This window comes from Anomalospiza imberbis, chromosome 2 (assembly GCF_031753505.1).
Source record: "Anomalospiza imberbis isolate Cuckoo-Finch-1a 21T00152 chromosome 2, ASM3175350v1, whole genome shotgun sequence".
Taxonomy (NCBI): domain Eukaryota; kingdom Metazoa; phylum Chordata; class Aves; order Passeriformes; family Viduidae; genus Anomalospiza; species Anomalospiza imberbis.
Window position 1 is genome coordinate 20,459,856 of NC_089682.1, and position 25,326 is coordinate 20,485,181.

The 25,326-nt window shown below is 38.1% G+C and overlaps 1 protein-coding gene across 3 annotated transcripts in view; it reads right to left on the minus strand.

Annotated features, from left to right (window-relative positions):
• SHROOM2 (shroom family member 2) overlaps nucleotides 1-25,326 on the minus strand; it is a 117,998-nt gene that overhangs the window by 91,279 nt on the left and 1,393 nt on the right. The gene's annotated exons all lie outside the window — the stretch shown is intronic.

Consider the following 25,326-nt stretch of genomic DNA (forward strand, 5'->3'; position numbering starts at 1 on the left):
TTCTCTGCATTAAGAACAACTGGCTAACAGCAAAGAACGCATTCTGCTCCTACTCCCTTCCCCACACAAAGCTAAAATCCCATTGATATAGAGTTTTTGGGTGGAGTAACCAAACTTTTAAAAAGCAGCTTGACTTTCTCCCAGACAAATGACTTGGCTGAACTTAAGAAACTCCTTTCGCTATTAAAAAATTCCACAATAACTGCAGTTCTAAGAAAAATCCCAGAATCTAGAGTGGAAAACCCCTACTGAATAAGGCTTCCAAGAGTCAGCAAGTCTTAAGAGTTTATTTAAACAGAATTGTCACTCAAATATCAGCAAACTGCATGGACCACACTGAAAGGGAACTAAACAACATAAATCAGGTGACTATTGCAGCTTCCCCAACAAAATCTTAGCTCTTTACAAAATGTCAAGACAGCTGAATCTTAGCTGAGTTCTTAAAGTCGGCTGCATGCATTTAATTAAGTCAAAATCGAAGCCAGATGGCACATGATGCTTTTCCAATAGACTGGATGCTGTCACAAGAGGCACTACTTAAGCATTCCTTGATGATTCCTGGCACCAGTGGCTACAAAAATCTCTTTTTACAATCTACCATACACCCCTCCCTCTTTTTCCAGTCACCAAGCCTTTAAAGAGGGTGGGAAGGAGGAAAAAGAGAGCCCCTGAGATAAATTGACTCAGTGTGTGGAATGCAAGGCAAACATTCCTGTACAAATTCAGATTTGATTTATTCTCTTTAGAAAACTTCAGTGCAGGAAAAACCCCCAATTGTTGGTCCTTGCCTTATACTCACTAAGGTTATCACCAGTCTTAAAGGGAGAAAATGAAAATAGGTAACTATAGTTCAAAGTACTGCACAGCAGAGGATGATGTTAACATTTTAGCCAGTAATAAATGAAAGTGAGCTGGCTACAAAAGTCCTCAAGAATTTGGAAGTATATGACTGAAACATTAACATTTCATCTCTGGACTGCATAATCTCTCAGTGAAAAATGACAGTGGATGCTTCTGTGGTCAGAACACATGCAGTGAACTCCTACTCAACAGGAAGGCTAGCAAGTTATTGCCTGATGTAGTCAGCCAAAGTTATTCAGGGTTGAGCCAGAACAGACTGGCAATACCATATTTTACTTCCAGTATTGTACACTGTACAAGGAATTAGAGAGGGCATGAGCAGTGCTGCTGGTCATGCTTCTCAAGGCTTGTAGAAGTCAACGGAATGCCCACCAAGGTGTGTCTCCAAGGTGATGGGGAATGAAAAGCATCAGAAGTTAATATAAATGAAAAATATGCTGCTGACAAAACACCTCTACTTGATTTTTACTTTGAGATTTTTCTGTTCCAGAATTACTTAAGCAGCTGCCATATTGCTCCCAAAAGGATTTGTGAAGATGTTTAGAGCAGAAGGTGGGAACTATTATGTCTTCTTAATAGACAAGGATGACTCAGAGGCCCTTCCTTGCATTCTCTCTCCATGCTTCCATCAAATCATACTGACTGTGGTTCACTTTTTCAAGTATCTAATTGTTAGAGCAATCAGACAAAGCATACACATGGACAAAGGCACAGGACTATAATTTTAGGTTATTTCTAACTGAATGATCTCCTACTGAGCACTACTAGGGACAAGGGTTTACTTAAGTTTTAATTGTGATTGCCACATTTACACATATTCAGTCTCAGCTTTCATTTAAAAATTGAATTACACACTTGCACTGAGTATCCTACTGCTCATGCAATCTGTTAAAAACTTATTTCCAGCACTGCTGAGGACAAAAACTTGTCTGCTGAAAAGGGTGGATGTGTTTAATAATTTCAGCAGAACAATTCCTCTCTCCTAGTTAGTTTAAAGCTCCATTAATCTTAATGCAAAACAAAACAGTTTCCTTTAACAGCCAAATTCTTGACCTTGAGCCGTTTCAGTGTCAGAGTTGGGGGCTGGGGTAGAAAGAACATGGATTGACTACAACTAAGAGCTGAAGAATAAAAACACTTGGATAGAAAAAAACAGAGGAAAAAAGAAAAAAACGACTAAACTAAAATAATCTCTGTGAAAGATTAACACCTCCATTCCTGCCATTGAAACCTGGACATCATCTCCATTTTTGTTACCCATTTTCAGACAGATTTTTAAATATAAGGAGTGATGAAAATGATGAAAAGACAACCAGGAATGCACAAGCTAATGGCTTTTAAATCACCCATCCTAGCACTGACCCACATCATTAGCCACTGGAGTATTTTCTGACTAATGCTGCAAAAGAAATCCAGTCTAACTAGGCAGCATTATTTTCAGTGTGAAAAAATATGACCTACAGAAGCTTTATTTGTGGAAACTGAAGATGCCTCTTATTTAGATCTGTTTTGTTGGGGTTTTTTTTTTATTCAAGATGGATTTACTCAAACCACTTATTATATATAAAACCAGCTCAGAGATGGACAAAATAAGACCTTTAAACCTGTAAGTATTCTTAACAGTCAACATCCACAGGGCCTCTAACAAACGGGTTTTATGCTCACTTTACCCACTGCTTTTCTATTACTGACTAAGTGCTCAGCACAGTGCTTTTGTTACCGTGACCTTACAATGTAAGTGCCAGACCCAGGTGGCAGAACACATTTGAGCTGCCTCTAAAATGGCATTCAATTGCCTGTGATTTATCTCAGTACTTCCAGTTGTATTAAAGCATGAGTTCCTCACTACATCTTGCAAGGGACAAATTTCATCAATTGATAGTATATGCCCAGCATTAACTGTGGCTAAGGGGGCACACAGCAGTTCCCATAGGATGATTTCTGCATCTCCCACACTGGCACCACCTTAGCTGGAGAACAGCTCCTCGAGGCTGCTTTTGTTTGAAATGCTGCTAAAGGAAGCTTTTTAAATGGCTCGGACATCAAAGAGTCATCCTGTATCAGCACTTAGAAAGCTTTGAGGGGCCTTCTGTTACAGAGAAAGACTGGACAAAGGGTAGACCTAATTTTGCTTATGAACTCCGGAGGTTCTCATTTGACTACACCTTTGGTCTAGTTGACAGATGCAGACACATTAAAGTACAGAGAAAACACAATAATTTGGATTACGACAAATCTGATTTTTTTCCACAGGTACATACACGAGGCTGTTTGTGAAACTAGAGGTACGCTGAGCAGTACTGTTCTCTCAGTACAAGAAAAGTCCTTTGAACAAAAGTTTCTCACTCAACACAAAGGAATTTTTCCAGTCATCTCCCTCAGATGCTTTTTGGCTATCATCATTACCATTTACCATACAGTTCTGCATGTTTTACCTGAAGTCCCAAAACAAAGTGCCCACTATTCCTGTAAGAATCCTTACATAAAGATACTTACAAAGCCTGAAGAATTTACTGTTCTTAACAATTTCCATTAACCAGCTATGACTAGAGTGGCAGAGCTAGCCTCACACACAGCCTCAACAGCCACTTCAGTGTTAAAAGAGGAGAATAAATACGTACAAAACGCCAGCTGGTTGGATGCACATACAGAAGAATCCAACATTCTGTGGATCCAGAAGACTTAGAAGTTACTGGATAAAACTTTTTGTTCCCAAATGAGGAAAAATGGTGACAAGCATAAACACTTAAGGCCAAGTAATACTTTAACCTAGTGGCCTCCTCCTTCTTCCTCAACTTGCAACAGAAGAAATTGCATAACAGAGCAATTGAAGCAGCCCAGCAAACACAGCAGGTGGTCCTGTCTTACAAGACTTCCACCAATGGGGTTTGAAATTTTACACTTAGCCTGGTATGCACCCACATACATTAAAGAGCCTAAAATGTTAAACATCAGAGGCAAACCAAACATTTACAAAATACAAACACTATTATTTTGGACAAACCTTGCTGCAATCACAGAGGAATGTGTCCTTTGGCTGCTATTATGCTCACTTCCATTTATTTATATAGAAAAAAAAAAGCAAACAATGTTTTCTTACCTTGTTTTCTTTTAACTGGCCACATATGGTACAAAATAGTAAATGATAAGGCTGGAGAGCAAATTTCTGTCTTTTAAAGAACAGACTGATGTGCAAATGTTCCTTGTGTGAGATCTTTAGTGCTTGTCTCAGTTACAGAAGAGAGGTCCTGCAATTAGAATAAACCTTGCAAGAATTTTCTTTCAAATAGGGAAAAAAAACCAAATACCAAAAGATAGTGGGTTTGCAATGACATGCTTAAGACAGCCCAATTTACCTCAATTATAGCACTAACAAACTGCTGCTCTATTCTTTCTTCAAAAGTACCAGAATACTTAGCTTGTTAAGTCTGTCTGCATGAAAGAGTTAAAAAGCACAGATCTGGCATCAGTTAATCTTTATTAAGACTCTCCAGAACAAATCACAGTTCTCAGTTATTTAATAGCAAAACACAAAAATCTGAGCTATTATATTTTAAAAACATCCAGAAATGCCGAGCACAAGTTGAGCAGTTCACAAAATAGTTGTCCTGCCGATTTTTTTGCTTTTTATTTCAAGTTTTGTTTCACAACTATTACCTCCTTATATGTAACTACAACAAATCAGTGGACAGAAACAGAAAACTGTAACCAACTCGGGCTTACCCATATGTAGCTTCCCTGCACACAAACACAGCAGTATGGCACCTCTTGGTTAATTAGCCCATTTACAGTAAATCAAGCCCACAGCTCAGCTAAGATGCCAGCCTGCTGTATTCTCCAACCAGCCAGCCCACACAGTAGGTTGGGAGCAATATTTTCTCCTAAGCACAGCTGAATTCATGTAACTGAACAAGGGTGTGAAAAAAATAACAGAAAAAGGGGATTACAAGGAATGCCTGAATCTTACACTGAAGTTTCTTTTGCCAAAATGAGATTTGAAGAAAGAAGTGGGGGCCTTTTAACGAATCCTGAAACAGGATCAGGCCCCCGGGTAATATCTAGTTCACAACATAACCTTACATGCCCTTATTTTCCAATAATCTCTATTTTGGCACAAGATGCCTTGAAAAAACTCCGTAATTATGCAAAGACTTGTTATTTCAAAAGGCTCACTCACAGGTCAGAACTCTTCTTTAAATAAGGGAAGCAACATTGTAAATCTGGCTTTAATGCAGAACAAAAGACATGCTGCTTCCTTACGCCTGAGAAAAGCAAACGATGTTCCTACCCAGTCAATGCCAGATAACTGAATTATGTTGTCCAAGTACTTGGAGAAATGAAAGAAAATAAATACAGCCATGCAATTCTACATCACAGAGAGAAAATGAACATACTGAAGAAACACAGAAAGCATTATCAATACATGCAAGTGGGTTTGGGCTCAGCGATTATCAAATGTCAAGCCTCAGAGTCAGAATATGATCTGAAAAAGCTTTTAGGACAAGACTGCCCAACAAATTCAGGACTGGTTGGACAGGAGTCTAACAAATAGGACTGTCTTACTGAGAAATAGCTTCCTCCTAGAAAGACAAGGTCAATTATCCAATTAAGTAATAAAGAATATTTAATAACTTATAAAAAGAATTAACAGGCTATGATCTGTTATTCCATGAGACTACACACATACAAAAACCCCAAACCCTGAAGTAATGCTCAAATTTTGCTGGTAAATATCCCTGATCATAAAACAGATTAGGCTTATCTATTATTTATAAGATATAGGAGCACTGACAGAATGAAAATGAAGCTACTTGTAAAATCTGCTTTTGGCCAGGCATCTGTGAGCATAAACCCATTGCTCACACTGCAAGATGGGTTTTATTTCAGATCACTCTCCAAAATCATCAGGACCATGTAACTTCATTTTGTATACAATCTTTCCTACTCCCTTAAAGTCACAATGCTCCTATTCTAACACATGTCAAGAACTGAACTAGAGAATTTTGGAGATCAAGACGGGAGCCTCCGTATTTGATTGAAGAAGTCAAAATAAATAATTTAGATCTGCATTCACAAGCTCTACAGATCCTGAGTAACAATTTATGTGCAATAAACACATTCAGCAAGATGCTGCATTGCCACTAACAGTTAAGTGGAGCATTCCGTAGAATTTTAAAGAAAAAAAAGTTTCAGAGACAAACCTAGAAATTCCCATATACCAGAATAATTTCTTACAAAATGGAGAATCAGTAGAACAGTCACACTGATGCAACAGCAGGAGGGAGGAAAAAAAATCTGACCACAACTTTCAAAAAAACCAAGACCAGGCTACGTTTTAAAGCAACTCCTACTGCAGACTATGACCCCTCATTTGAAACAACCTTGCTACCTCACAAAATGAAAGTAATATATTAATGTCTACAGTAGCCCCACAAAAGTGCAGAGAAAATGAAGGCAAGCCCATGACTACTAGTTTCTACCAACTTACACACTACAGAAGACATGGCATTAGTAAAACACAGGAGGCAACACCAAAAGGTGATTTCTGCAGGCTTCTGTCTTGTAGCTGAGTCACATTCTTTGCAACTCAACAGAAAGAATTATCTGAATATACCACTTTTCTCCCCAGAGAGGGTTTCTTAAATTTTTGATGGTGTTTCTTAATAAAACTTTAAGAAGAAACTATGCTGTCATAGGATTAAAAATAATTCCTCTCTAAAAGCCCAGTCAGCAGAAAACAAGAGATAGAAATAAAAAGGCCAGATTCACAATATTGAAAGGATAGCAAAAGCATCTCACTGGCATCTACACTATGGACTGTGCTGTTCAGTATTTCTGGTTTTAGGAGGTTTTGGCTCTGGGTTTTGTTCATGTTGTTTTTAGTAATTTTTTTTCAATTGATCTGCAAGAGGATGAACAAAGTTTGTCAGTGATGTAAGACTACCTGGCTTAGGCAAGGCTGCACTGGCTGCAAAAAGCCATGCAATGAAGACTGAATTGCTTAAAGTCACTGTAGATAAGGGAACAGACACACAAAACTCCACACACACCCACACACAAACACCACCCAAGGCAAGGCTCTCTGGGCATGCCAGAGATCATCACTTGCACTGTGCTCTGCTGTGCTCTGAAAACAGTTCAGTGGTCACCACCAAACAAGTAAACAAAAATCTGGAATGACCAGAAAGGGAATAGCTTGCTCTCTTTCAGTCACATGATGGTCCTGTGTCATTCAATTCCCTATGTTATCGTAAACAGAAAGTTTCACGTAATCCCACCCAAACTAGAATCCAGCAGAATTTAGAATGTAAGAGCACAGAACAGGCTAGTCAGAGATAGTGACCCAAAGTCTTCATGAAGAGAATTTAATCAGACAGACTTGAGCACAGAAAATATGTAGCAAGAAGAATTATTATATAATAGACTGTAACACACTATTTTGAATCCACAAAATCGAGAGGGACAGTTATTTCTCAGAATTATAACAAAGCCGCTTACAGTTGTGTAAAATAGCACCATTTTCTTAAAAGCAGGTAGGAAACATTGCCAGTAGATACTGAGAAAGGCAAAAGTTAAAAAATACAAAAAAAGTGTCCTACCATGAATTTGCTAATTAGCTTAAACACAAACAATTCAGACATCCCTACCTTTCTACTAAAAAACTGTATCAAAAGTGAAAGAAAGGGAAATAATAATTTTAAAATTACATTATACTTCTACTTATTTGAACTATTTCTCAGTTATTATTATCAGAACTATTCCTTTGCTGCTTCCACAAACAGGAAACTAGGTCCAGTAGACTTTGTCCCTACTCAGTACAGCTGTCCTCATGTTCCTAGATACAGGAGACAAGCCCACCCAGACAATATCCCTGTCTCAAGATGCTACAGAGGAAGATGGAGGAAATCAATCTGTAACACAGAGTACATTAAGCTGGCTATACAGCAGCTACTACAAAATGCATGTTTAGCAAGTCAAGAAGAACAAAAATTAATTTCTTTTTTTGATTTAAAAATAGAGGATGCTGTCAACAATTACAGGTAAGGCGTTTTCAGAATGAGGTATAAGGTCATGATGTCTCTAAGCAACATGGTGATAGTCCAGAGCAACAGATGTTGTTATCAGGACTAAATAGGTATGGAAATACAGTACGGAGGACTGCATTCATAGAACAGATATTCATAGGACAGCAATCTCAAATGAAGGAGCTACAAAAACAACAGAGGTCTAACTCTGAAGACAACAACAAACGTTGAATGATGAAGGAAAAGAAATACAGGCAACATAAAAATCCTTAAACTGTGTGGTACCAATTAGCCTGCAATATTCATGGCAACACCGTATGTAGAGCACTAAGAGTATAAAATTCTAAGAGTATTTTGAGTGTACTTAAAACCCAAAGTCAATCAGAAGCTTTTGAAATGAATTTATAAAAATCTGTATCGCTATTTATTAAAAATAAAAAGGAAATATTACTGACTGGAAAGAACTACTAACTTATCAGGCTCTTTGGTTTGGACTGGACAGTAGATAAATCACCATTTTGTCAGCACATACTGACAGAGGCTCATCATAAACAGACTCTACCAGTGCCAACAGTTACCATTTATGAAATAGAAGAATTTCAGCTGAGAATTTTAAAGCTTCATGAGAAAATTGCAACTCCAATCCTTAAATAAAGCTGACAAATACTCAATTTTTGCAAGATCTCAGAATACCAAAGCCAAGTTGTGGCAAAACAAAATTACATGAACTTAAGACTGAATAAAAATAACTCACAAGTTTTCTCCTTGCCTGCAGTGAATCCATAAATGTACACCTAAATAATAGGAACAGATATCTTACTAGGCAACATATCTTCAACTGAAATTACTGGTCTCCTGACTTTTCCAGAGGGACCCTATAACTACTTTTTCCCCTCTGTGAACCACCAGAGTATGTTCTTTAAGACCTGAGAATACTAGTTGTTTCTAAATGTATGAAATTTTAAATGTGGAACAAATTAGAAGCTGCTCTCTAAGAAGACAGAGAGAAGTTTCTGCAACAATCATTATACACAGACTGCCACATATCAGGAAAAAATATGTCTAGCCCTTAATGGAAATCTTTGATTGGCAAAACCGAGATGTTTTCCTCATCAGTGGGGTAGCCAATACGTCGTTATTGTTCATTACCTGCATGTTAAGAGCTCATCACATTTGCAAATCTATTAGCCACATTTATTTCCCCGCACAGATCATTCCCTCTGAAACTACTAAGCAACCAGAAGCTATGCCCTGATACAAATCCCACGCTCCAGGAGTCACAGGCTGGCTCCAGCCAAGTTACAACAGACCGGCCGCGCATCGGTGTGACGCAGCCGCCCATAGGAAGGTTTCCTTGGGAGAATTACGAGCACAAAACTGATACAGCCACAGAGATAACCAAAGTTGCTGCTATTGTCATCTTGTATAATTACCTCCAGTGCTGCTGCACACCCTCACGTCTCCACCCAAAAGCAACCCCAAGCAAGAGGAGTATCTTGGAAGAAACAGTCACTGAGGCTTGTTATACCCTTAACACCAAAGAACTTATAAGCATTTTCCTACCTAGTGCACAGCACATCAGAGAATAGTTTGGGTTGGAAGGGCTAGTTCCTCCCTCTGCCACAGGCTCAGATACGTTCACTAGAACAGGTTGTTCAATCTTTTGTTTTCATTAAAAACAGGTTACAATTCAAATACATTTACACACCATCAGATACACTCAAACTCTATAATGAGGAATTAAAAACAATGGAAGTAGGGAATCCAAATTAAAAATTAAATGCCATTTTGGTTTCAACCCTAAAGACTTTAAGGAGTTTTTTTTACTGCTAAGGTGGTCCCTATGAAGAGAACAGATTTTTTAAACAATTTTTCTACACCACAGAGGAGGCCAGACAAAGAAAGCTTTACCTCCAAACACTACTATGACACTCAGAATAAGACTAAGAATCACCAAGAAGAGCTACAGTATTCAAAACTACAGAGATATGGCATTAAGTATAATCTTTTAATTATAACTTGCATCTAAGTAATTTCAGTTTTTTTTTTCCACAGCTCCTGTAGCTATAGCTAAGTCCTTTGAAAAAAGAAAATAGGGATCAAATAAAAAGAATGACTGAAGAAATTCCAAAACTATCCTCTATAATCTCAAAAGTTATCTGGAGTTTAACTGATAAATGAAAATATTGTACTATTGCAGAATAGGGCCTGATCTCATATCTTATATAAACAATCTTATTAAAATGAAAACCAGGGATTCAAAGCTGTGTTTAACTATCAACAAAATCACATATTTTCATTTGAGTATCCTGCAAACACAATGCAATACAAAATAAACCCCCTTTTTCCCTGTATTTATTAACCTGAATGGTATCAGTCAAAACTTTCATTGCTCAGTTGCCTGTGACTAATTAACAAATTGACAGATTACAGATACTATGATTTAACAGAATTTACTCTGCCACCATACAGCTCAAGCTTTTTGGTTTTGAATCCCGATGTAGTTTCCTGTTCCTTCAGAAACTGTGAATGGACAACATACTAAAAGGGCCCATCAGTTCACAATCCAGCTTTATTTCTGATCTGCTTTCTTCCAGGTTCACTGATACTGAGCCAGTAACTTCTTTTGCATTGAGCAAGTATCTTTCAAACAAAAAACAAACCCACAAATAAAACCCAACAATAAGCCACCAAGCAAAAGTAAACGTAAGAACAAAGTTCCAAGACATACTGCTTAAAGAGTAAAAACTTACTATTATTTCAAATATGGCCAAGTCTTCAAGTTTCTTAAGATTAAAAATCCATTGAATTCTGGTCTGTGTTTCAATTTCCTTGAGTAAAATACATTTTGTCAGTTTTTAAGTAACTTTGGCTGTTCTCCAGCACCATACTAGATTTTCAACATACTTTTAATAAACTGGAAGATTGTGTCAATTGTCACCACCAGGATTAAAAAGCCTGCCAATTTATGGTGACTGAAACCTTGGCTTTAACACCCAAGACCCTGCACTATCCCTTCTTTTATTGCCACTGCATCATCAGTTTCACATTAAAAACTTGGTCTCCTCTTGCCTTGGGGGGAAGTCCCCATCTCAAGTGCACAACCTGCACTGCATTATCAAGGTGCAATAACTGAGTTAACGGCTTAGAGGTTTGGGTTTTTTCCCATTCCTTTGGGAACAGGCTCCAGCATTCAGTAAGCAAAGGTTATGAACTTCTAGATTTAATTTTAATACCTAACTTTGAAACCTTTCAAGAAACTGGCATTCATTATCAGATTTCTGGTCAGTTCAGGAAATGGATCTGTGAACATAAATCAAATAAGAACAAAATGCATTTGAACTGTCACTTTTTTCTAAAGGAAAAATCCTCAAAACCAAACCCCTGAATATGCTGGAGGTCATAAGGTGTTCCTGCTTCCCTTCCAAAACTGCAAGCTTTACATAACATGTACTCAAGAATGGAAAATTCCTTTTCTGACACCCTACATTAAAGCCAGCTCCGCTGTTTAAAACGCCTAACTACTACTAGTCATGATCCTTCTGTCTCAACTCACAGCCTAACCAGAAAGGGAAATAACTCTCAGAATATCTCAGAAGGGAGACACATTTTTCTAGTGCTTTACTAAAATTTAATCAGCACCTGGACAACTATCATCAAACACTACAAAAACATCCCCTAACCTTGCTACACACTCTTGTCTTCAAAACTAAAGCTGGATGAGATGTTTTAGCTGCATGACTCACAGAGATAGAGAAAAAACAATGTGCTCTCTTTCGTACCAAAATTCACAGGATACTTTTTCAAGTCACAGTTTGTTATGTGTACTCTGGCTTTGAATGAAAAAACCCAGACTGATTAACTTCAAATACAACTACAAAAACATAAAAGTCACTGCTCTTCCTGCAAGCTCTTGAGTTCCTGTTCATTTGTATTTAAATTTATAGAAAATATAGACATCCTTTTTTTGCTCTTATTTACATACTACACCTTTCTAATAAAGTAGTATCTAAGCCATGGTTTTACACAAATCGTCGTGTCATCTTACTCCAGGATCCATTTCAGTAATTAACCTCAGGTGGTATTAACCACTTCACTAATCAAAGTTGTTCAATGCTTCCATTATGAGATCATATTTTCTTTCAGTGTTTGATGAATTTGCCATACTTCAATTAGTTAGGTAGAAACTCTCCATTGTACATGTAAGGTTTAAACATTGATTTTTCTTACATTTCAACTGAAATGGTTCACCCAGTTCCAAGAAACAAATGAAGAAATAAAATTATGAAAAGAAATCTTTATATTAAGAAGTAAAACTGGAAACTACATTTGAAACATTCTAGTGAAACATTTCCCCTACTTCAGGGGAAGAAGTAATCAGACAGCATCCACAATGTCATGCCTCATGTCTCTTTACCTTTAAAAGTGCCCAGCTATTAGAAGTCTCTCAACTGCAAGTCCTGAGAGAAGGTCCTTCATGCTAAAGGTTTTGGCCTTTAAAGGCAAAACAAGCTTTGGAACTAGGTAAAGAAATAGCGTAGTGAAAGAAACAGGTAAAGAAATAAAATGTTTATTTAACAGAATTCAGAATCACTCATGTAGAGAATGACAAGGGGAAAAGGCTTTTAGGTAAGAAGAGGTAACACTGAAATGGGTTACAGGAAACTCAATAAAGTCTGAGTCCAAGCACCAGAAAGAAGAAGAAAGCTGAAGACCAGGTTCCCTCCAGAACCTGGAGACCAGGTTCCTGAATCCAAACATTCCTTTGGCAAAGGAGAAACCTAAACCCACTGCACAAGGTACGCCAGTCACCTTCTAATGCTGAGTCCCACAGGAAAATTAGTTTGGCAAATGCAGTTCAGCTGATAAAATTACATAGGCACCACTAGGACGCCACTTTTCTTTTGTCTTCTCTTAAAAATCAGTAAGTAAAAGCAAAAAAGCACCCCAAAACTATTACAAGACTATAAAATGTAAAGAACAAATCGCTCTGTAAAATTATTTCAGACTTCTGTAATTGTTACACATACACAACCCTAGCCAACATTCCTTACAACCATGCAGAATAACATGCTAATGCTAAAATTCATAGACAAACAATCATAGGATGGTTTGGTTTGGAAGAGACCTTAAAGATCATCTAGAGTTCCAAAACCCTGGCCATAGGCAGGGACACCTTTCACTAGATCACATTGCTCCAAGACCCACCCAACCTAGCCTTGAACACTCCCAGGGATGTGGCATCCAGAGTTAGCAGATTTAAACAAATCAGAAAAATAAAAAAAAAATTAAAAAAAATCAGTGCAAAGTTCAAAAACATTTTTTAAAAGCAGTAATTACTAGCAGCATGGTATTGAAAGGTATAAAACCAATTTTATTTAGTATCGAAACAAGAGGCCCAAAAATTCTTCACAGAAATGTCTCCAAATGCAGAGGAAAACTTGGCCATAAAAGCCTGCACCTAGCATGACTCAAATGTACCAGAAAATCCCAAAGTTGTAGGCAAAGAAATCCCTGTAAGAGATGCAGACCCAGCTATAATATGTCATGACTTAATTTAGTGCTGATTTAGTGAACATGCTTTCCTAGATAGTCAAATGTCAAGTATTTTTTGGTAGCCAAAAATAAAAACAAGCAAAATAGTTTTTACTCTGATATTAATAATAGTTATGCCCATTCTGTCCTCAGAAGAGAGGTGTACACATTTTAGATTCAGACTGCTCATTAATGAAAATTCAAAAGTTAGGAAACAGGAGATAAGCATTTTCAAAATGATTTTGGTACTTTAATTTTCACTGGAAGTGAGCTGGACTAAAGCCTGTTAGTCACTGCAGAGCATGTGACTGTAAACCATGATGTTGCCACTCCCTGCTGCTCATCTCCACTCCCTCTAATCAGTTAATTAAACTGCTCATGCAACATTTCCCCAGTCAGCTTTCAGCAAAATAAACCAGATTGCTAAAGACTTGATGTTTGCAGCACTGGATTTAAGGTGGAGCCCACACCAGCCCAACACCTCTAGGCTGAAATGCAGGGATGGAACCAATTGACACAATACAGACAGTAGCCTCCAATTACTGCTAGGAATGTGCAGACAAACTACATTTTTTTATTTTGTCTGCCATTAGAAGAAAACATGCACATGCTCCCCTCATTCTGCTGAAACTTGTATGCTGTGCTATCACCTTAGACAACTGATGAAATCATCATCAATCTCCATCATTGACAGTATCTTTCTGTTACAGAGCTGTAGTGTGTGATAATAATCAGAAATTGAAGGAAATGCAAGTGGTCAGCAAGGACACATTTTGGCTACAAAAATATATTTCCTTATGAAGTTTTATTATCAACAATTGTTTCAAATGGCTGCCTGACCTACTATATAAGTAGTTCACACTGGGGGTTTTTTACCTCACACTGAGGTGCTGACTCACCTCACTCCATTCATCTCCTCTACTTGCTGAGGCACCAAAAGTATCTGTGCATTTTGAGTAGGGACTGGGTTTAATGTTGTAAACACAGACCTAACTGTACACTTTGGTACATTACTTATGATGAACACTGTAGATAAAACAGTATTTTGTGCTTGTGTCTGCTGTGAAGAAAAAGGTACAGAATCACATAGCTGTAGCCTTTTGACACAGCTCTGTGTACCCCAAGGGTTTTCAAATATCTGTGTTCTAGGTCTTAGTAGAAGACTGTGAAGTCTTTGTCACTGTAATATTTCAGCCCTTCTGCATCAGGTCTGTTTCATGAGAAACAAGACTTCTGTGAAACAGTGTGAGTTCTATTCCTCACCAGAGCCAAAGCAGACACAATTCCACAGAGATACACAAGCAACCCATGGCAAAAGAGGTAATTAATTTACTAGATCTCCCAATTTTCAATGCAGTAAATTTCCAGTTCATTGCTTCTGACAGGGCTCTGTGTTGAAGCTTTGCCAACTCAGACCCTTTACTGGCTTCAAGGGAGCAAACAACCACCAAAGAGCCACATGCATCTTCACTTGCATATTCTGATCGCCGACATCTTTGACATAACAGGTTACAGCCACAATATTTGTTAAGATGATGATTTTCTGAATCAGACAGAAGAAATTCAGTTGAGCAACAAAAGACTTGTCTTGCACGCCTCCCTAACAAGAGACTGAGTAATTACAGAAACTCCTCAGGTCTCCAAGGTGTCAGAAAAGGCATAGCCCTACTCCCTGCTTGTGATAGCAATCTTCCACAGCAGTCATGAAAAACATCAAGTTCCCAGAAGGGAAAAAGTGTAGGAAAAAACTTATTTTACTGGAGTTTCCATTTTATAAGTAGGGGAGCAAATTGTTTGATGTTTCCTTTTACAAGATAGGGTAAAGGGAAAAGAATAAGAAGTACAAAAGTTTTATACACAGTAAGAATACATAGTTTAAAAGGGGAAAAAAATTACCTCAGAACTTAAAAGTTGTGATCTACCAATTTTTTTGAAATTTAGAAGAAGCATTATGACATGAGAGTTGCATTTAAGAAAATTCAGTATTTATATCATATCTCCCAGCCACAGAACAAGACACTGTTTTTTAATTTCACAGGAGCCTTTCTATTTGGAAATAAAGGCACTTGACCAAAATAGTAATGTAAGAAAAAGATTACAAACTGTTTATAAAAACTATTTTTTAAAGTATACAGTTCTCTTAAGTCTTGAGTTAACTACACAAAACAATAATTATGTTTAACAGACACATGAAGCTTCAAGTTTTCCCTGTTATCCTAAAATTCCTTCCAAATATAAACACACAATAAAACACTACTTTATGTCAACACAGTATGTTTGCATCTTTCTTTTACTTGAATGAATGGCTGAGAAAATGATGTTTTGCTATTCCATATGAAAAAAGGAGACAATTGCAAATATTTCTGCTGAAAATCTAATGTTCTGCTTTCTTCTGGGTCAACAAAATATGTATTTGTAGAGAAAATAAAAAAATTTGCAATACTGTAATTATTGCATTATCCAGAATCCAAATACTCATCAGGAGTTGTATAATTCACTACATCAGATATCAGCCAGCTAAACACCCACAAACCTATTTTTGCATATAATTTGTTTAAGAAAATTAACACACTGATGACTAACTGACACTGTGTAGGAAGCACTTCACTTCCTTTGTCATTAAATCATGTTTCTATGATACTATCCTAAAATACTCGAGTATTTTAATGAAAAATACATGGCTTCCAAATAAAGTATTGCTATCCTCAAACTGTATTCACTGAACCAAATCAGAAGCTTATTTCCTAAAGAATGCTGACTAGTTTGGATGTATTTGGGAAACTGGGAGACACTGCTTTATTTCATAATTTACATTGGAAGTTTTCAAAGTACCTGTGTAGCAAAGTATGTTTTAGCTCAAGAGAAAAAAAAAATCCAAAATAATCTATTTGCATAGCTTTGTGAAGATTTTTTGAGAAGAAGCATATTTTACTGAAGAGGAAAAGTATTGAAACTGCAATTTTGAGAACAGCAGTAGGTATCTCTGCATCACTTCTAAAATTTTCTGTACTTTCATGCTCCTCATTGACAGATCCCTCCCTCCTTCAGCTATCCAGACTTGACTGCAAGTTCATTATGGAGAGAATATACTAGGAGGACTGAGGATGAAGAACTTGCTAAGAAGTTTGGCCATTTTAAAAAGCTCTGGGTATCTTTCAAGTAAGTTTCACATGGATCTCTTTTCATAAAAAAAAACAACAAACCCAAACACTCAAAGCACAACTTAGAATGAAGTTCATGCATTTCCATTATTTAAAAAAAAAGCTTAGTTTCAGTAGGTTGTGCTACAGTTTCCAAAAAATCAAATTGAATTCACCTTCACACATCAGCAAAAGCATTCTTAGACTCTCTGCCAAACTGCTCAGAGATGCCTCTCTGCTATTACCAGAACATTAAACATCCAGTTGTTGTAGATGACACAAATGCACAGCAGAAGTCCAGAGTATTTTCTGTACTGTGAGTACAGAAATGATCTAGAACTTATAAACGTGATTGACAGCACAGCAAAGAGCCTGGAACAAAGAAAACATCCAATAAAGCCACCTACAATCACAATAACAAGAAGACCCTCGATCATGATCCACTGTCCTTCTGAAAGGTCATTTCAGCTAAAGAAATGACTGCAAGAATGGATGAACCCACACTGTTAGTAGCTATCCAAAGGGATGCAGCCTCTCAAGCACTGAAGTAGATTTCCCTACTATGTTACCCATTTCTAGCTTTCAGACACTAAGATTTGTCCCACCTTGAAAAACAGGCCACTCTACATCTTAAAAAAAATCCTCATTCCTAAGTACAGTTCTTCAAAAAATCTGTATCTAAGAAACATGAAAAAGTGCTTCCTAGCTCATATATCAGTTAATAGGTACTTCTAAGTAAGTAAAAGGAATTGAAACATTTCAAAGAACCTAATGATTTAGAAATGGACAGATTTAAATGAGGAGAAAGCAGGGCTGGTGGCAGTGGGGAAGTCTTCCTTTCTATATGGGGTGACATAGGAAAAGCACAGGGACAGGATGTGAGGCATTCCCCTCAGTGCCAATACTACTGAGCTTTTGACTAAACAGCTCAAACCTTTCAGTAGATTTTGGCATTTCATCAGAGTTTGGAGGAACTTTGAAATCACCTCTTTTCTATCATCAAACACTCAACTACATCTGTTTCTACTCTAAGAGTCAACCCAAGAATTGTGTACCTGACAAAAGCTATTTGGTTTCTCAAAGCTGCAATTTGCTGCACTTCCAGCACTTACCAGCAAGTAGGCTCTTTCTGCCTGGGGGAGTCCAGCACATCACAAAGACCTTCAGGTACACATGAAGGCCACTAAAAAAAACCCCAAAAAATTATGTGGCAGATGCCATTCTCTTATCTACAATAAGAGATCTGTGCTTACCAAAAATGCCTTGAATTAATCAGAGACTGAACACTAATACTGTATTAATTTATGGAGAGAGGAAGGAAGTTCTCTCCTAAGTTCATAAATGTTGTCCTGGGTAGGTAACAATTCTCCCCTGATCAGCTTGATAAATCAAAATGAAAAGTTATGCTCAGAAACAATCAAAGAAATAATTTTTTAAAAAATATTTTAGGTATAGGCACACACACACACTGCAAATACAGAGATGATCTTGCTCAGTAATATTTCACCTTACTAAAGGTACCCATGGAACATTTAGGTATGTGTTGAGGAACCAGGGGTTTCCTCAGCTTCTCACACAGTTGACAGCAAGTGGCAGGCACCTCCTGAAAGCAATTCAGAGCACTTAAGTCCTGTCTAATTTAAATACTACAAAACACTTTTCAAAACTATCTCCTTCTAGTAAACATTCATCTTAAACCCAGATGAAAACCAGTGGAAGTCTGCTGCTTGGCAAAATATATAGAGGGTCCAAACACATTCAGAAGTCCATCACGTTGATTTTTGAAAACCGATTCCAGTTCAAAACTTTGTAGACTATTCCAGTCACTGAATAAATACATTTAAACACAAAACACTCAGTTACCCATTCCAAAACCCTTACATTCTCTCTTGCTTGTATATGACCATATCTGTGAAGTTAGAAGTAGTACAAAAATTACAACTCTCAATAATTCCCCCCAGAGTAGTGATAATATTCTTGGAGAAGGTATGAGGGGATAAGGAGAGTACAGCATACTTCCTGCATAACTTTTAAGAAACTGAAAACATTATTATGCTACATGGAATTAGAAAGCTTCCAAGATTGTTTCTTATCTTAAAGATAAGCAACCCACCCCACAAACACCCTCAAAAAAGCCCCAAACTAAAAACAAGCCCAAACTCAAAAGTCCAGAATTATGTTAAGTTTTCTAGAGAGGCATCAATACCAAATAGGTTCAAAATAGACAGGTGAAAGCAAGTCCTCACAGATTAAATGCAGTCTCAGCATAACTGCAATAATTTTATTTCACCTGTGAAAATCATGCACTGTATCTCTTAAATGCAGAGCAAGTAAAAAAATCTCCTTAATATCTAGGACTGTCTCAAACTTCTATGACAAACTGACCCACGGATCTAGACCCATATACATATTAGGTATTCTATGTATAGATTACAAATGCACAGGAAGACTAAATACAAATAGCTTTTCTTGAGAAGAAAGAAGCTCACATGTAATAAAATACTGGCTTTGTTACTACCAAACAGTTGTTTCCTCTAATCTATTCACAGCCACGTTTCAATTCCCATTTACCTTATTCTTTCCACATTCCCATACTTTAAACACTCATTAAGCAGGAGAGCATACAATGAATCAAGGTCTGCAGATAAAAATATGTACAGTCCATTGAGTAACTGAGTAAAGCATATGTAGCATATGCATAAACACCACACATACCCACACTGGTTTTCCTCTTAAAAAAGAAACAAACAAAACCATAAACATGGTGGATATCTACATATATATATCGCATTACTGGCAAACCTCTGATAAGAGCAAGCAGTTCCTGGAAGTGTCTTGCAGATCTCTTATTTCCACACTAATGTCTATGATAGCATCCAAAATTCTTACTGAAAAATACACATTAACATATGTATGAACTAACAACCAGAGAAGTTTAAATTGTCCTTTAAACAGACCAAACATTCAGTCAATCCAGCTGTCTCACTCTTATTACAGAAACTATTCCCACAAAACACACAATTCCTCTGCCAGACTCCACAGACATGAATGATTCTGCTTGTGTTTTCTTTCAAACTAAAAAATCACGATAAATTTGACAGTTTTTGCCTGAGTAGCTGAAAGAGGGAAATGCAGAGGAGATAAACAATTTGGAAGCAACCAGTATATCCAAAAGTTAGAAGTTCGCTTGTTGTAACCAAGTTTCTTAGTTCTGATTTTAAACAGAGCACTCTGAGTCCTCTGGAAGATTTTTCTCCTGAAATGTAGTGTGAAATGCACAAATGAAGACTGCAATTTCAGTACTGCACCACTCTTACGCTGTTTGACTGCTAAGCACCTAACTCAACTGACTTAAGACTTCTGAAGTCACAAGCCTTTAAACTATCCCTTTATTTCAACTCCTTACAGTTTTTAGATCACATGGGGCAATGTCCAAAATAACTTAAATGCAACTTCCAAAACTGGTGCCATTTCAACTGTTAAAGCCCTTGCAAAAACAAAACAAAACAAATCACAAAAAAACCACACACAAAAAACCAAAAAAATCCAAACCAAAACAAAACAAAAAAAACCACCACCAAACCCTGCAAGCCCAACCTCCCAAGCTTCAGACTTCCACACCACATATAAAGGTGGTGCGCTCCATTCTACCAGTAAATTAACAGTCATAATAAAGAGGTCATTCACTAGCCATTAAAGCACTAAAATTGAGACCATTCCCTTCATCAACTAGCTTACCAAATTAAAAGCAATAAGATATTCCTGCATCAAAGCAAGCCAGTGCCTCTCTTCCAGTAACAGAAACCTCAGATCTAACAACCAGACTCCAAGGAAAACACCACCCAGAACAGTTTCTATAGCATTGAAAAAAGCCCAATTTTTAACATATTTGGCAGTGGAAAAAATATAAATAGCTATCTGATACTATTTCAAGCCTAAAACATTAATTTTAAACACATTTCCTAATATTTCTCAACTATCAAACTGAAAACACAAAAAGATCCAATTCAGACCATAAACCCCCCTTGCAAGATAAGAAGTCGAATAAAGGTTTCAAAAGAAACACAGAACATGATCTGTTACATTCTTTCAAAATTGTTCACTAAAATACTTGTTAAAATTCTGACCCATACAAGTCAGTGATCCTACCTGGGTTTGATGACCAGGAGAAAATGACTAGAAAACAAAACAGAATGAATAATCCTCCATGTATTATCTTTCCAGAATTGAAGGAAGTGAAGGAAATTTGTTGGGATACAGAGACCTAGATTAGAATTCTTTCCCGGCCACAGTACAGCGCCTCCTAAGAACTTATAAAGTATCTATTTACACGAACGGCTGCATTTAAGTTGAAGCAGTCAGGAATTTCAAAGGATTACTGGTAAATGCTGGTTTTCTGGACATCAAACTTCAGAGCCAAGTTTAAGAATTGTTAGTGTCTACAAACAATGCAGCTCACCTCAAACACCTAACTTGAGGGAAGAAACTGGTATTTGTGTTTGATTATGTATTTTTTTTAATTCATTTGTATACAGCATCAATAAAGCTGTTTTCCACCCTAAATATTGTTGCAGTATGTTGATGCAAGTAATTGCTTTTAGTTACGTGTTTAAGGCCAAAGAATAAAGAATTATCTAACTAAAACAGTAATCACTTGCTACTGAAACAACAAATTAATACAAGTCACATGGAGAAGTCTTGCAGCCAATTAATAGAGAAGCATTTCTTTATACAATTTAAACGATTGTTAGGTTAAACAAATTACAATTCACACCTAACCACAGACAGAAGCACGTTAGGAAAGTGCAGTGGAATAAAGAAAATAGAAGTTCTGAGTCTGTCTGATACTCCTTTTTAAAAGACACCTCCAGCTGGGGCATGAATTCAGCACTGATTCAGGAGACAAGAACTCTATCTACTAAATCAACAACAAAACTTCTTGCAACAGTCCAGGTTTCACTTGGAAATCTTGCTGAAATACCAGCCAAGCTCAGCCTTGATTAGACTGCAATGAGATCATAGCTTGAGGAGGTATAGCTGTAGGCTCTTGTAAAGCTGATACTAAAGAGAAATTTATTTAAATGATACATCAATCTTTCTTCAAATGCATGAACTAGAATATTCTCATATTTATTAATGTAATATGGATAAAGCTGACTGCAGAACAACTTCAGAGCTCCTAAGGATATTGTTAGTACAGGAAGTGAAATTACTTTCTCCCCACCACCCACAATCAATAGTATGATTGACACTGCAAGTTGGGCATCTCAGATAAGAGCACTTTTAAAGTAGGAGTAATCAAGATAATGCAGCTATGGGAGATTTTAACGAGATTCCCTCTTGAGCACTCTGACTTTTCATTTCCATTATTTCCAATAAGACCTCCCTCTTCAGATGTTGTTTCTTTCAAAAAAAAAACAAAAATACAAACTGAGGGTCTTGAGACTTCTAATTATTGTCCTCAAAGTTTTCATTTCACCTTTTGTTGAAATATGCATGTTGCCATAAAAAGCAAGTCCTTTCTTTCAAGATGTCAAATTAGGCAAGAACAAGCTGCCTTTGGGCAATTTTTTTTGGAATGTTATCACACACACATGCAGAGATCAGAAAAAATGTAAAGCACTTTTTTAAAGGGACATGAAAAAATAATGGTATGCAACACAGTGACAATGCTAAAAGACTTTTTTCTTAAATATTAGCAACACCATTTGCACTTGGGTGGGGCAAGTTTTAGACGACCAGCTATGTTTAAAGATCGAGCAAGCTGTATCATGCACCATTTTTCTCTGTACCTATTGCAGCAATAGCAAAAAGGGCAAGGGAAAAAAAAAAGTTTAAAAAAGGCTTGTGCGTGGCAGGTGAACTTGATACTCTGATTACCTGGTTCTATTTCTGGGCTATTTCTCCAAGTCTTGTTTCAGGTACAGGAAGAAGAGCTTCTGTGAAATGGGGAAACCTGCCCACCCCTAAAGTGCTGGGCCCACTGCTGGGCACCGGCCCTGTGACTGTGCACTGACCTCTCCTGGGGCAAAGCACTTCCCTCGCAGCATCAATCATGGAATGGTTTGGGTTGGAAGGGACCTTTAAAGGTCATCCAATGCAACCCCGCTGCAATGAGCAGGGACAAAACTCCAGCAGCTGAGCACCCGCTTACATCCTTGGTAAGGCTGGACACATTTTCTCCTCTTTAGCATGCTTTGCTTTCTCTGATTATTGGCAATTTGGTGGATCAAAAGACACTCTTGTTTTCATTGACTTGATTTCCAGCTAAAAAATTCTCAAATAGTATTTGCTGCCAGTATTTGCCCTAGACTCTCCCTATGATACCTGTAATAAAAAAATTCCCTTCCTATCAGCAAGTGAAATAGCCACACAACCACAGAAACAGAGAAGTGCATTACACAGAAAGCGCTGAAAAGTGAAAACCATATACTTGCTCATGAATTTTTCAATTACAGTATTTTTGGTGCTACTTCTCCAGCAGTTGTACCATATATGCTAAAGAAAGCGGCAAATATTTACAAACACAGACTTCCCAGCGTTTACATAAAGGTACAACTCTCTTCAAAGACTGATCTTGCGGGAGACAGGCAGAATTTTAGAAATCCCCCTTAAGCAGCTGCTATCTGAGACTCCATTCACACCTTGTCACATTCCTCGAAGAGCTGGCAGTTGTCGTCATCCACCCTCACTTCCCCAGAGATGCTCTGGACTAGAGTGAGACAGAGCTCCATAGCCAGCTAATGCTTAAGCACAGTTTGAATCCACAAAACCAGGAGTTTTTCCGCAGGTATCCTGAAGGATTTAGTCCACTGGGCTTTCCTGGGTCTCCAGCTGACCAGCCATCGCTCTTCTGAGAAGGAAGGACACATGCCACAGAGAGAAGCGCTGGTGAAATGGCATCTCCTCATCCATGGCAGCCCACTGATCTCCACTCAGGAACAGGGCAACAAGTTCAGAGCTCTCTTCAGCTGAGAGGAGAAAAACATTGTATCTCCCGCAAGGAGGGACTGTTTTAATCACTCTCTTTTAAATTATTCTTCCCACCGCTAGAAGCAGTACAGTAAAAAACCAAAACACCATCATGAGTAGACCAAATCAAGAAGGAAAATTTTGCAGCTAAAAAATCATAGTCCTGGGCACACAAGTTTCAGTCCCTGGTTTCAAAAGTAGTTCTAGACCACTGTACCCAAAACGGCAAATAAAAATTTACTCCAAAATTTAAACCCAAGCATCCAGGTTCCCCTCTTATTCGTAGGTCTGTACAGATGGACACAGACTGCTCTTCCACACAGCAGCACAGCTGTGTGGTTCCATTTAATTATTCCCTTGCAACAGACCCAGTTTAAAAGGTTCCCAGGCACAGACACTTCTCTCCACATACCACAGCCACATCCTCATGCCACAAATACTTACGCCTGTTACTTAATACCTAGATAACATTATGAATAAGCATCACTGATCAGTCTTTAGATGTAGCACTTATTAGCCATTACCAGAAAGGTGTAATTATTTGAATTGGTACTTAACAGCTAGTGCATACATAGCAAAATAGCTCTTTTCTCCCTTTCTCAAATGCTCTCAGGTTTGCTATTCTCTAATTCAGGACACTGGTAAGCGGCCAACACTCTTGCAGTCATTTTTCAGCCTATACATCTGACACTGTTGTTCCTTGAAAAACAGCACTAGGGAAGTGATCTAGAAACAGATGGTTAGAAAAGTTCTCACTGAGAAAGTTCGTAACACAGTTGTTTCAAGCATGTGGGAGAAGGGAACCAACTAGAAAACTCTCAACAAAACCAGATGAAAAATAAGATTAGTATAAGTTCTGCTGTGGATAAAACAGGACTTGTTGACCTCTGACACTCCCTGGCACTTTCAAAATGGAAACAGGCAGAGTCCGGAGGACTTGTAGACAAAAGCGTATCTATAACTTTCTGACAGATCTTGGCAAAATGTGCTTTGCTAATGTATTTTTTTTTTCACTACAACATATGGATCTATTTTCATGTGCTTTCACTGTGCAACATGAAAGCTGTCTGAACTGCAAAAACCAACAATTACTGAGAATGGGGGCTCTTCAGTCAAAACATATCCACATGAAAAAATTTTCTACAAAACGTGAAGCATTTCTTTAACTTGTGTCCAGTACACTGAGATTAAAGCTGTAAGTATACAAGAAAAAAAAAAACACAAAAGAGAAAAAAAGAAGGCAACGAGATAGTGCATATATATCCAAGCAAGTCCCTCTCTCCCGTCTTCGGCGCATGGATTTGCTCACTATCTACAAGACCTTTTTGTTTAAAGAAGGGACAAACAAAAGGCTATCCTAATTACTTAGAATTTGCAAGTGCAACAGCAGCGGAGAAAATTCAGCCTCGGAGCAGCGAGTTTCAGTCTCCATACCCTCCTGCGCCAGGAGCCCGGAGGGGAAAGAGGGAGGGAAGAGCCCAGCAGAGGGTTTCGGGTCCCCCAGCCACTTACCAGCGCCCACAACGACGGCGCCGGCTTTTTACTGGGGCGTACGAGCGGCCAGAAGCGGCAGCTCGGAGCCGCCACGCTGCCTGCGCCCAGCAACCTGTTGCCCTCAGAGCTGCTGGGATGAGCCCCGCACCCTCCGGTACCGCTCCCCAGGGGCTGGCGGCGGCCGTGGGGCCCTGGAGCACCCCCGGCCCGGCGGCACCTGCGCTGGGCGCGCTGCCCCGCGGTACCTGCGCCCCGGGCTGCGGGCAGGCGGCGCGGCCGGGCTGTCACCGCCGCGGGTA